The sequence below is a fragment of the Ambystoma mexicanum genome, chromosome 6q (assembly GCF_040938575.1).
Source record: "Ambystoma mexicanum isolate Mex_15411 chromosome 6q, UKY_AmexF1_1, whole genome shotgun sequence".
In the NCBI taxonomy this organism is placed as follows: domain Eukaryota; kingdom Metazoa; phylum Chordata; class Amphibia; order Caudata; family Ambystomatidae; genus Ambystoma; species Ambystoma mexicanum.
This window is the reverse complement of record NC_090937.1, coordinates 604455617-604469539: the sequence shown is the minus strand read 5'-3', so window position 1 is coordinate 604469539 and position 13923 is coordinate 604455617.

The window sequence follows — 13923 nt, the reverse complement described above, 5'->3', positions numbered from 1 at the left end:
TTGTAGCCTGATCATCCAAGGCCTACATACAGGTTTCAGTAGACCCCCTCAAGGAGGAGGGGGGGGGTTAGTGTGGTGAATTGGAGAAACTCTCCATCCTTTTGTGAGGGGGGGGACAAGACGTAGGGGATTGTCTTGGCCTGGCTGCTACCAGAGGTTTCCACCAGAGGGTGGAGGAAGTGGTATTCCATGGGCATGCCCTCCCTTCAAATTGAGTGTTTCATTCAGAAGGATTCAGCTTTACCCGAATAGATGATCCAGGTCTACAGTTTCCAGCATGCCCTAGAAGAGTCCTACTATAGCAATAGAGAACATGAAAATGGGAACTACTGGCATAAAATGTAACACCCAGAATGTAGTGAACGATAGTTAAGAAGTGAAACATGAGCATCACACTAACAGACGTGAACCTTGGAGTAAAGACGAACCATGGTAGAAACTCAGTCAAACACTGTTCCTTAAGAGTGAGAGGAAGAACACTTGCGGCTGGCTGAAACTGCACACCCCACTCACCAGGCATTTATTGAACACCCCAGAGATGCATATTCCTACCTATGCAGATCCTAAATGGCGCTGAGCCCTTGCCCTTTTAAAGGGCTTTGTGCTGACAGTTCAACAATCAATACTTCAATTAAGACCAGAGCAATGCCAAAAGGGAAGTAATAATGAGCCCAAGTTCAATTTGAAATAACATTATAGGAAAAAGCAATCTTGATAATTGCAACACAATGCAAGTACAAATCCTAGACCAACGTAGGATATAGTCATCGTCTCAGCACCATAAAAGAAAGTGGGAAACTCCAGAAAGGGGCAAAGACTGAGGCAGCAGACATACTTTCATCTGTTACCAGGATACACTGGGAAGCTAGTAGACTTACGTTCAGCTGTGTGCCAGCTGTTCAGGCAAGGGGATGCCAGGGGTCCAACCTCTGGAGGTTAAAAGGGGAAGCCTGAGGACCGTGCGCTTTCTTGAAGCTGAGGTGAACACCTGAAATGAGAGTGAGAATTTAATCTGTCTGTAAATGACCCTGAGTGAGAGGAGATGCTCATTATTGCCAAGAGTATTGTGTTGAGAGAATCCAAGGTCGTTGAGAGACCCAAGAGAGGTCCTGGAGAGCCAGAGATCATGGTGAGGCCTCTGAGAACCTTGCAATAATCCGAGGTAGTGGAGAGACCGAAGATGCTTGCTGTGCTAAAGGAACATGAGGCTGTGTAGAGGTGTATCTACTCTGAGCTGATTAGAGATCCTGTGAAAGGCAGAACCGAGAGTAACCCAAGGAGTGGACTGTTCCGAAAGCTTCTAATGTATATTTTTTAGAGTAGGGATGGCATTTAAAAGGATAGGTTTTTGGAAATGTTTGTTTTCCCAGCTTGCCAACTCGTCGTTTATAGCTTAAAAAGGTATGCACTTTCTGTTGCCATCATCCATAAACTTTCTTACAAAAGAGCGTCCCGGGAGGGTCAGACTCCGACTTCTAAGACTAGTCCCCTGACTGTTTAGAAGATCTGAGATACAGGGAGCACCTAGAGAAGCCTAGTTTGTTATCCCTTCTCTGACACAACTTTAAAGCTTTTCCATTATGTATAGGATGTCCTTAGTATGTGTAAGTGTGTATACAAACCAAGACATTATATTCTGAATCGCAATAAAACCTTGTTAAACAAAGCTTGTTGTACGTTTATGTTCTAATCTCTATAGTAGAACCTGATTTTCTGCTCCAGAAGAGCTTCAGTCTACCCTGGCTTTTGGCAGACATGGAGGTGGGTACTCTGGCCTCTGTAGGACTTGAGTCTCTTGGACCTGCGTGCTCCTTTCTCCCAAGGTCTTGGTCTCAGTACCCACTTTTGCCTCTTGGAACCTGAGGTACACTTCAGCCAGTTCCATGTGAGAATCTTTATTAAGAAATGTGTTGTGGTCAACAATGATTTTTCTCCCAGTTGAACAGCCCTCCAAACATATTTTAGGACAGGTAGGATTTGTATAAACCAACACCAGTTTAAGGTAAGCGCTGGAGAGAGGGAGAAAAAAATGGGCTCCCTGATATTTTTTTATAACACTCGTCATTAGTTTTTCCAAATTCTTAGTCATAATTTCTACAACAATGCACCCTTGGTGGTCCTCCCCCACCCAAGCCATATGATAGACATTTAAAATATAAACACACAATAGCAGATTGCACAACTCTGGTGTCAACGCTGCGTGTGAGTTCCCATCGAACAGTGATCAGATTGGAAATTATTTTTTCATAAAGTCTAAAAATGGACACTAGGTGTACAGAAAGTGCTTCTCCGAATCCCAAATATTCTGAATTTCCATGGCTAATGACATATTTTACTTTTTCACAAAGCCATGGAGGGAGCTTCCTTTTGGTTCGAGATCTCAAGTATAACCTTTGCTGCTAGCAATGTGAGCCCAAATACCCCTTTCCTGAATGTAGGGGCTAATAATACTGGTTTTCTACTCCCAGAATCGTGTATAGCAATATATATTTGCTCTAATTTTGAATCTAACATCAAGATAAAACGTTCTGAGGGCTAGGCAGCCCCACAGTAAATGAAGAAGCGTTCCCTCCTGCCCACATTTCCGCTAACACATTTATCTTATTCTAGCATTCGACACCTGAAGCCTACCAAGAGTGAAATACCACTGGCAAACAGTTTTTTTTATTTGTTCTCATCTAGTTGACCGCAAATCTACTCATTCTTTTTGAGTGTCCCTTTCCATTCAATCTCTCCTGCCAAACTCCTAGCTCCTTCTCCAATTTCTGGTTGTTTGGTCAATGCAGGAGACCTTTTCTATTAATAAATTATACAACTTGGATAATGTACCCTTTGTCTGGTGCAGTCATTTGAATGTCTGTTCACACGATGGGGCCGTTCTAAAGGACCCTACCTTCATGGAAAGCTACATCAGCCAATGCTTAACCCGCAAATAGCGAACCGATCAGTTTCCCCAAAATCAAATTCCTCCTTGCCACGCTGAAGGATTTGTGATGCCCATCCTGAAATAGGTTCTCCACATATTGCACAACATTTCCCAGCCCATCTTTCAAATTCCAGATCTCTGGTTGTTTCATCCCAGTTTTCAAGGGTTGCCCTAGAGACAAAATTACAGTACAGGGTGGTAGCTCTGTTTTGGTTTGGGCAGCTAAAGCAGCGACCATTTCAGTTTACCAGAAATCGATTGTTCCATGAATAGCCATTTTTCTGAACTGGTCTGCACCCACTCTGTTCCCCACACCTGTGCTGCTATGTAGTAATGGGAGTATGTGAAAGGCTAGCTTCCCCTTTTTTCTTTTTTGAAAATTAAATGTTTTTTTTTTTTTTATGTAACATCAGTTTGTACAAAAGAAAGACAACTTTAAATTACAGGTTACAAATCTCCTAGTATCTAGAACAACCTCAATCACGGAACCAAAAGGATCCTCATCCCTCAGACCAGGCCCTCCAAATTGGATAAGTCCAATGCGTCCAAAAAGTTTATGATTGCACAAATTAACTGAGTGTTGATGCCACCATTCAAATAACACCACCAAGCATCCATGCTTCCAGATAAGGGAGCAAAGTGGGCTAAATGCTGGTTGCGCTGAACAGCAATCGCCTCACAGGCAGTGATTAAGTGCCGTATGATTCTGTCGCTTGGTTACAGAACTGACATCCAGCGTCCTGTTCAGATATCTCATGCCTCAGTACAAGGATCTCCTTGGTTTTATAGAGATTGAGGCGTAATCGTAGGAACATGTTCCTGTGATAGCTTGATGGGAATCTATCTAGGTACTTTGGCAAAATGTCCAGTTTGTTCAAGGCGCTTCCAAGGTCTAAGGAAGAAGCCAATTTGTTTCTAGCCTCCTCATTAACTATCCAATTTTGTTGGCGCAATTTCTTTTTTGCCACTTGCGGTCGCAAGATTACGGTCTCAAGAGAAACATCGGCATTGTGTAATATGCAAAACAGCTTAGCTTTCCACTTGTTTACCAAACCAGCAGAAGGATGCTCTGAAACTGTATGCAAAATTTCATATGGTGTTGATGCGTGTTCCAGCATAATTTTTCTCAGAGTGGAGATGGATTTCCACAGGACAGTAACGTAGAGTGAATCAATGCATAACTCGTAGCGTATCGCTGTCATTGCAGAAATTTTTGGCAGCCTTAGGACTTTTCGCCAGAAATTTCCCTCCAGCTTGTTCCACAAAACCTGAGGGATATTCCAGCCAGATTCACTCCCAAATGTTATTGCAGGCGTCACTTTTTGGAGGTAGAATGTTAGAATTGGCTTGAAAGAGAATTTGCCATATGCTGCGTGCAGTTTGGCACCTTGCAATGCAAACAATTGCATATGGGCCACCAAGTCTTGTGTCCAGTCCCACTCACGAATAGAATTATTAAATTGCACTCTTAGATATCTGATGCTATTCGATATCTCTAGTCGTTTATCCATTATTTGCCAGCAAAATTTAAGAGAACGTGCTTGAGAACCACGTCCAATCACTATTATCTTTGACTTTTTGGAGTTGATTTGTAAGTTGTTTTGCAGGCAATAGTTTTGAAACGCATTCAGCAGTCTCTGAAGCCCAACTGGAGTAGAGTCCATGAGCACGATGTCGTTAGCGTAGATGACCCAGCTTATTTGTTGCCTATTTACTAACGGCGGAAAAATCCTTTGGTATTTAAATGCCAGAGATAAGTGTGAAATGAAGAGTTTGAAAAGTAGGGCAGCAAGCGGGCAACCTTGCTTCACACCCCTTTTTGTGGCTATTTCATCTGGCAAATCACCCTGCTGATTTAACCTTACTCTAAAGGACGTATTTGAGTGGAGGGCAATCAAGGGCTCCAGCAAGTCACTTGGGCAATTCCAGTCATTTAGTTTTTTTCCATAGAAGGTTACGATTTATGCTGTCAAATGCCTGGCTCAGGTCTAGAAAGGCAAGGTACAGCATTTTCTTTCTCTTAAGGGCATCGAGTTTTAAACCGTTTAGGAGGACCAGATTTAATTCAACTCCAACTCCTTTGTTAAATCCCGTTTGCCTGGGATCGCTCAGGGAATCTCAGTTGCCCAATTAGACAGCCGCTTTTGCAGAAAGGCACCAAAGACCTTACCGATTGTGTCCAAAAGGGCAATCGGGCGATAGTTGTTAGGATCGTCCCGATTGCCCCTTTTGAATATTGGAACCACCACTGCTCTTAACCATGAAACGGCAGGATTTTTTCATGTGAAATTCGTTCAAACAGAGATCTCATCATATTGGCCCATAGAGTCTTATGGGATTATAGCATCACATTTGAGATACCATCGTGGCCTGCAGCCTTAGAAGCCTTTAACTTCGTGATTGCCAATTTGATGTCTTCTGCAGAATCTTCTACATTCCATCTTGCAGTGGTTATTAATGTCGAGGGTACCACAATGCAATTGAAGTCATCAAAGACAGCGGAAAAGTGAGCAACCCAGCTGGCCCCGTTCACACCATTTGCCATTGAATAGGTGTGATTCAAGCTACCAGTGTTGATTATCTCCCAAATGTGTCTGCTGTCCTTCAAAATAATCAGTTTTAGCATCTGTTCAGCTTGAGAATGCATTCGCAAAAAATTAAAGGATTTAATCCAGTTACGATATTTCTGGCGTCTAGATTTTATTTTAGTGGGAACACTTCCAGGATCGACTTTTTTCAGGAGCCTTATATCATCCTGTAGCTTTTTCTTTTCCTGACTTATGGTTGCATTGAAAGGATGTTTTATTTCAGTTGCAACCCCTTTGTGGATTGTATTCCTCCCTTTAAAGTAGTGTATTAACAAGGGATAATTTATCCTTGAAGTTATTGAGGGCGCTTTCTCAAGGTTGTTTGTCAACATTAGCAACCGAGGTGCACTCATGCGCAGTCTGTTCGCTCCGTTATTTATTGTTACGCTCTCAAGATACTTGAATGAGGCTGATTTTGTTGCTTTTTCCCAGCTTAACAACATTGCACCATTGTCACTCTTGTCAGTCTGTTTTATTTCAAATGAAGAGACTGTTGCTAACAAATTTTTGGACACCCAAATGTAATCAAGGGTCTTTTTGCTCGCGCCACGTTTCCAAGTAAAGCCAGGAGGAATATCACCACGGGTTAATCTGTTCAGCATTGAGCACTCTCTTAATGCCATTTATTTTATCCATCTGACACCTCGATCCTGCAATTTACCATTAATCATTATACCATCTTCATTGCATTTAGTTGTTGGCATATTTAACCAGGCATAGTTGAAATCACCACATATTATAATTTCCGGATTCCCATCTGCTAGAAGACACTTATCAACCTCCGACAGTACCGCTCCAATGAACTTTGATTGCGAGATCATTGCAGTATTCCAGTAGATGTTGACAATCAATAACACTTGATTCCTGAATGGAGAAGATCGTTTAATCTGAATCTTTGTTACTTGTACGAACATGTTCAGATTTACAGAGGATATGATCGTCCAATCATTATTATTCTTCATCATTGTAACCAAGCCAGCGAAGGGACGACCGAAAAGGTTTTTTCCAGCAGGATTCAGAAGGACTGTGTACCCATCACAACCAGGGCACTCGCGCACCCATGTTTCCTTTAAACATATAATTGACAATTCCATCGGGAATTGCCACTTTCCATCAAACAGATGTTTAAAGCCGCGAGTGTTCCAGGATAGCAGCTGGTTATTTTCTTCTCTGCTGTCCGCTCTTAGCTAATAGTCCTGTTGTTTTGCAGTTTTTGTGCAGGGTGTGTGTTTAATACTCATCTGGTCCCACAGAACTTTCCTTCCTTTTTCTTTTTCGGTTTGTTCCACTGGTGATAAGTGTGGACTAACCTCATCACAAGTATCAACACTTATTACTTCGAAGCCGAAGAACAAGAAGTCATCCGCGGCATCTAGTATGGCCGCCTTGAGGGCACGAGAGTGTAGATGTAAATTTACCCAGTCCGAAAAAAATCTCAGACATGTATTCAACAACTGCTATGTCTTCCGATTTTGTTGCACGCAGCGTTGAGATACACTGTAGCACATTCAGAATGTTCTTTCGGTTTAAATTTACCTCTTTCTGTTCTGGCAGGGCATTTTTGATTTGGATTTTCCATATGCCTTTACGTGTTTTGTAAGATCGATTTTTGCTGGACATGTTTACTCTTATCAAGTTTTTCAATTTGTGCACTTGTTAGTTTTGGATTTAATTTACCCCACAGGGGAATTGGGAGAGCTCCCGCCCCTCCTTTAATCGCATTTAACCCTAAGCTCTCTTTGGTGGCAATCGATATGGAAGGAGCCCTTACGACTTTCGTGGTTACTTGCACGCCAGGGCTGGTTGAATTCATGTTTGACTCGGTCGGCCGCTTCATGAGTTCTTTACCAGTTCTTTCGGCAATTGACTTTGGTACTGCTACAGTGCCAACACTGTCGTCAATGTCATCGTCGTCTATAGAGTATGTTGAATACTCACTTAACTGCAATGATGCATCAGAACTTGAATCCTTGTCGCTACTAGAAGCTTTTCTAGCTCTTTTGGCATTTGGCTGGGATGGTAACCTTTTCACCAGAGCCGATTTAGGTTTTAATTGTCCGTCCAATCCTTTCTCCGGCCGCTTAAATAGGGAAAGAGACGGCGGAGTTGATACGTTTAGAATGTATTTTTTATTACAAGATGTACGGGCACGTTTGGCTACTTGTTTCTGGGTTATGGGATTTGGAGCACCTTTTGTGCCACAAGACTTTTGTTGCTGGGTTTGTTTTTCACTCTTTCGCCAGCACTGTAGGTGTTTTGAAAATCCCAAAGGAAAGTTTTTCCGTTAAGTTTATTTGTTCTTGTACCTCTGCACCTTTATCTGCTTGGATAACCACATCAAGCATGGCAGACGGGGCAGTGCCATCTCGAACAATCACTGGAGGTGCTCGCTGCAGAGTGTGAGTTTTGACCCCAACAGGCAGCAAACAGTCATTCTTAGAGCTCGCCACCACACTCTTCGCCTGCACAAGAGGGGCTCCTTTTTTAACATTTGAGCATCCCACCGAGGTACTGCATGCAGGGCCACCCAGGGTCATCAGGTGCTTCTGGAATACCTGACCGGCCTCCGAGGGTTGATCCTTAGTCAAGTTAATTTGACAGTGCGGAGCATGAACATACTCCCAAACTGGACTCGTAAATGTGGATGTGTTGTGACGCATCCACTTTGTACACTCAATTACAGCGTCCATTAGTGCAGAATTGTCACTATTTGACTGGCGGGCTAAGTCACTTAGTCTGGATTGCCATTTTGAGGAGTTTTCAGCTTCAATATCCAATCTAGCATCAATTGCCTTCGAGAAACTTTCTAGACTTCTCATTTTTGCATTTATGTCTGCCAGCAAGGTCATTTGATCGGTTACTGCATCATGTATAGATTCATACAACTTCATGAATGGAAGTAATGCAATTGCTGTTGCGGCCAATACGTTGTTGTGTATTTGGATTCCTGCCGCGGTAGACATAGAGCTTTTAGATGGTTGATAAGTTTTTGTCGCCTCCTGGGCAGTTTTTGCCATACTGGAAGGTGCGTTTTTCTTTCTAAGCAAGTCGTCTGCAGGTGGAATACACGTTACAGCTCTTTTTTCTACTTCGTCTGTACCAGGTAGCTCAAAATTCTCACACAACGATTGATGGAAGGAATCGTTTGAACTGGACAGCAACCGAGTTTCGGGTCTTTCAGTAGAGATGTTTTTTTCGCTCGCAGAACGTCGTTTTTTCTGATTTTGAGACTTATTTTTCTTTGTGGAGTGATTTTTCAAAAAACTGGCGTTCAGACGTTCATAGGTGGCTAAAAAGTCTGCTTTCAATCGAGCAGTCAGTCGAGCTTCACAAACAGATAGATCAGTAGAGTTTTGCTCTGTTACTGGCACTGATACTGGAAGCGAATCTGGAAGCGCCCCCTCGCCAGATTCCATGCTCCAATTTGGTTCCTTTCGTTTGTCGTTTGTGGGGCCAGGAGCGTCTCGAATAATCGCGCTTCCAACTGGCGATAAAAGAGGCGGGGAGGCGTCAGCCTTTCCAGGTTTTTCAGCAGAATAAATGTTACACAGCGGGGATTCGAACCGACCCATTTCCTGTGTTAGGACAATTGGTGGGTTGGTTCCCATCAAATCAGAGTCCGTTAATTCAAAACGAGATGTCTGCACGACTTCACACGCATCGACATACACTGAAGGAGAAAAATCCCGAGCCAATTCCACAGTGCTGATGTCGGGGCTTGCCCTTTGATTACATGTGTTTCTAGGACAGTCTATCAGCATTCTGGGCGGGCCCAACGATGTTTGGGCTAGGGCGGCTAGTGACGGCACCGAGCCTTTGCCCAAACAAGTAACCACCTCCAAGCCGTTCTCAATGGCAAACTCAATTAGATCTTTATGTGCTTTTAACTCCACCGGGGGAGCAGGGCTTACATCCTTTGGGAAACTTAACAACGCTTTTCTTCTGCAGAGCAATGATTTCTGGCGAGTCTGTGGGCCCTCCTTCGTCGTCGTCATCGTATTAATCACGGTTTCCAGCGCTCCCGGCACTTCTCGGAGAACGTCAATAACCAAGTGGATGAGAGCAACGTGCGGGGAACTGCGGCAGGCCGAACTCCGCCGTATAATATGATGAAAGTCTTACTTGTTTATCGGAGGCAGTGAGTTCAGGCAGACTTCAGTCTCCGCTTCAGATGGAAAAATATTGTCTGTCCGCATGGCAGTTGCAGCTCACTCACGCTCCCCCAGCGCCAAACAGCCGCACAACAGCCGGTGGACTTTACTCCCTAGGGCTTAACGCCGCAAGGGCGGTAGCGTCTGGCCTTTGAAGGATCCTGAGGTCACGTGATCAAGTCACGTGCTGATGATGCCGCACCTCCTCCAGGAAGCGCGTTCGTATCGCGTTGCGGCAAGAGCCTACAGCAGCTCGCAGTGCCGAGTTGGTGAGTAAATAAGTGCAGCTTCAACACAATGACTCCTCTGAGAATGAAGTTTGCCCTATTATTGGCATTCAGGATATAACCCAAATTGACAGTTCTGCATTACACATCAAACCTAACAGGGAAATCCGCGAGTTCCCTCCTAAGATTTTTCCCCCCATTTATACTCCTGTATAGTAAAGGTAGGTAGCGAAAGGGTGATGGGGTTGCTCAAACCAAGGGCTTCCTTTAACCCCTTTCGGGACATGAAATGTCCCCCCTCCGACGGTTGTCCCGCTCTGCTGAGTCCCGCTTCATACCAAGGCTGAAATGTGAGTGGCTCCCATGCGTAGTTGGCTATCTGCATTCCCCACCCTCCTTCCAAGCCACCTCCAATACCGGGTGTTGCTGAACTCTCCTCAGGAGACAAGCTTTGGGAACCCACAGACACTCCTCCAGTGTGACCAGTGCCAGTACCTCATAGTCCATTGAAACCCATTGTTTTTTTGTCCCCAAGTGAAAATGATCCACCAAGACTCTCAGCTGGGATGCCTTATAGTATGTTGCCAAGTCTGGGTGCCCAACCACACCCTCCTCTTTAGGTCTTGTGAGGGTCTCATAGGAGATCCTGTGTTTCTTCCCCACCCAGAGGTATCGCATTATGGAACGCTTGACCTCCGCCAGGAACGCTTTGGGTAGTCGCGTTGGAAGCATCTGGAATAAAAATAAAAAACTTGGACGATCACCATTTTTATGGCTTCAAGCGGGCCATCCACGACAACCCCGCCCCCGCCGACCTCTCTCCATCTCGCTTGACTGCTGCCCACATGGGGAGGAAGTTGGTTGCGAAAAGATCTCTCGGGGACTGTGTAACCTGGATCCCTAACTAGCGGAACATGTCCCTCTGTACCATGCAAGGGAGCCCAGCCACAAATTCTTCCTCTGCGTTTGACAGTCCCCCGGCTAGAAAGGCTACAGATTTCCCAAGATTGACCTTGAAGCCCGACACCCCCCCGCCCCCCATATTGCTCCAGGCTTCGCAACACATGTGGGATCGACTGAGAGGGTTTGGTGACATAGAGCAGTGCATTGTCCGCAAATAAGCTTATCTTACAGTGTGTCCCACCCCCACCCCCCACAACACCACTGAGCTCCTCATTTTTCCAAATCAATGCCGCCCATGGTTCCATCACCCCCCAGATTATTTTCCGTTAACTACGACCCTCGCTGTCGGTTTTGAGTATAGTGCTGATATCCATCCCATCCACCTCGGACCCAGCCCCATTGCCGAGAGGACTCCCCCCATAAAGGCCCAACTCATCCGGTCGAATGCCTTCTCGGCATCCAGAGAGAGCAAGAGCGCCCTCATCCTGGACCGTCCGCATATTCAGCATGTGGAGGGTCTTCCTCAAACTGTCCGGGTGGATCAGCCGAGGGAGATGGTTCTCTAGACGTGACGCCAAAACCCTGGTGAAAATCTTTGCATCCACATTAAGGAGGGCCTAAGAGGTGCACTGCGCATGATCTTTCCCCGGCTTTGGTATTACGGCGATCAGAGCCTGGAGAAAACGTTTGCGGTATTGTGGCCCCCCACTATTTGATTGAACAGTATGGCCAGGGGCTTCGCCAGCAGAGACTGATTCTGCCAAACCCAAAAGTGCGTTCGTAGGAGGTCTCCCAGGGCTGTCTTTCATGGGTCCTTTATCCCTCGTACTCTGTACCGACCACTAATCCAACTTTGGGTCCATAATTAGATTGAAGTCCCAGCCCAGCCCAGCATCATGGAACCTTCTGCCCACTCATCCATAACCCTGAAGACCTGACTCAAACTCTATCTGGCCCATGTTGGGTGCATACAGAGTGGCCAATGATACCCTCTTCCCCTCGCATGTCCCCTTTATACCCAGGAATCTTCCCCCAAAGCCTCTATTGGTCTCAATCTCCTCCATGTGAAACGATTTGCCCAGGAGAATGCCCACTTCCTCCTTTTTTGAGGATCTGTGGGAAGCCCAGATGTTTCTTCCTATTTCTTTGCCTTTTATTGGCTATTCCGCCCCCTGCCAGTAATGTCTGCTGTATAAATAGTACTAACAAGTGTTGTTTCGAAACATGTTGCTGGTAAGGGAGCGTTTGTTTTGGGGGTTCAAGCCCTTGATGTGTAGCGTACCGACCCTTCCCTCAACCATTATCTCTGTTTACCCGTTGCTCATGACGCCTCTGGCCTCCCGTTAGGCCCGAGATCTTACCCACATTAAGGACCCCTGGCATGTCCAGTCCACCATCTCCCCAACCCCCCCCAGCCCCTCCCACCCTTCCTGTAAAGTGGGTCGTCCGTCCCCATCTCCCAGTACAGTTGGGCATAGTTAACAAACTACCAGGGTAGCCTATAAGGCAGCTCTATCACTTCCAAACCCTTTTGCCAATCCGGAGGGCAGCCAGACCCCATTGGTACTCAAGTGGGGCTCTCCTCCCCCCACCCCCCTCTTGCGATGCCCAGTTTTCCCTCTGCCCGAACCCAAACAGCCAGCTCCTGGAACATTGTTTAACATCCAACCAAACCAGGCAGGGGCATCCACATAGACAACACAACCCCATCTCCCCACCCCCTGCATCCTGCAACCCAGCAGCGGGAACTCGACATCCAGTCTCAAACCAGTCAACTCCCATGAAAACCTAAGGCAACGCAGATGGGGCGAGAACAAGCCTTCTCTTTCTCGCGCCTTCCTGTTGCATTGCAAACATCACTCGTTCACACAGCTAACCCTTGGAACAGTGATTAAAGTCAAACCGAGCAGGACAAGGGTATCCTCATGAACAACACAACTCAGTACCCCGTACCCCCCACGTCTTGCGACCAAATAGTGGAGATTCAACATACAATTTCAAACCAGTGAACCTCCATGAGAACCAAAGGAACACAAATGGAGCAAAAACAAGCATCATTCCCCTCGCGTCTTCCTGTTGCACTTCGAGTTTCACCCATTCGCAAGGGGTGGAGGGGGGTGTGTTCAGCTTTTGACATTTTCGGACCCCTTTCCCCTGCCGCCTTCCACGGGTCGATCCCGAGCCTCTAGACCCTCTGGCAAGGTCCAGTCCACCCTGCGAGTGCTCCCTCGATGGGCCCGCCTGGCTGCCGGACAGCTCATCTGTGACCCTCTGTATGTCCTCTTCGGGCCACTAGGTAGTGCCTCTCGCCATACCACTCAAAAGCTAGTGAGAATGGATGTCCCCACCGGTACCTAACCCCCTTCTCCTGTAGCCAACTGGTGTGAGAGCCCCGCATTTTTTCTTTCTTAAGAGTGTAGGCCGAGAGGTCCTGGAAAATGGCCACTTTCGAATCCCTGTACTGTATTTCCCGTAGGCGTTTTGTCTTTCTCCAGGATACTCGCCTTGTCTCTGTAATAATGGATACGTGCTAGGACTGGCCGGGGAACTTTCGCTCTTCCACCAGCTCTATGGACTCTGTCCATCACAATCTCCTCTCCTGTGTCCGTTCCAAGAGCTATCTTTATTATGTCCTGCACCTTGCGTTCCTGACCGGACAGGGTTTCTCCCTCCGATTCCACCAGTCCGAAGAAGCGGAGGTTGTTTCTCCTCTCGCGATTTTCGATATTCTCCACCTTGACACGCATCTCCTCTTCCCAGCGCTCCATCTCCATAAAGCGTGCCTCCATCTGCTTCTCCACTAGCCTGGTAGACGTCTGGTTGGCCTCAACCCTGTCAATTCTGTCCTCCAATGTGGCCACTTGGGTTGAGAGGTCGGCTAGTCGTGCCCCCATTTCGGATTTCTTCACAGATGGTTTGAGTGTCTGTTTTGACACAGCTCCGGTGGGGTAGGGGTGGGGGGGCGTTGTTCCCATTGCTGCGCTTTCCGCCTGGAACTGAAATTTCACCAGGGATTCCTTCCAGCTCATGGGCCCTTCACTGCCCGTCTTCCCGAGGTCTTCAGTACAGGTATGCCTGTCAGCAGGTATTTTTCCCAGAAGGAATGCCTCGGGCCGCTGGTGGTGAGC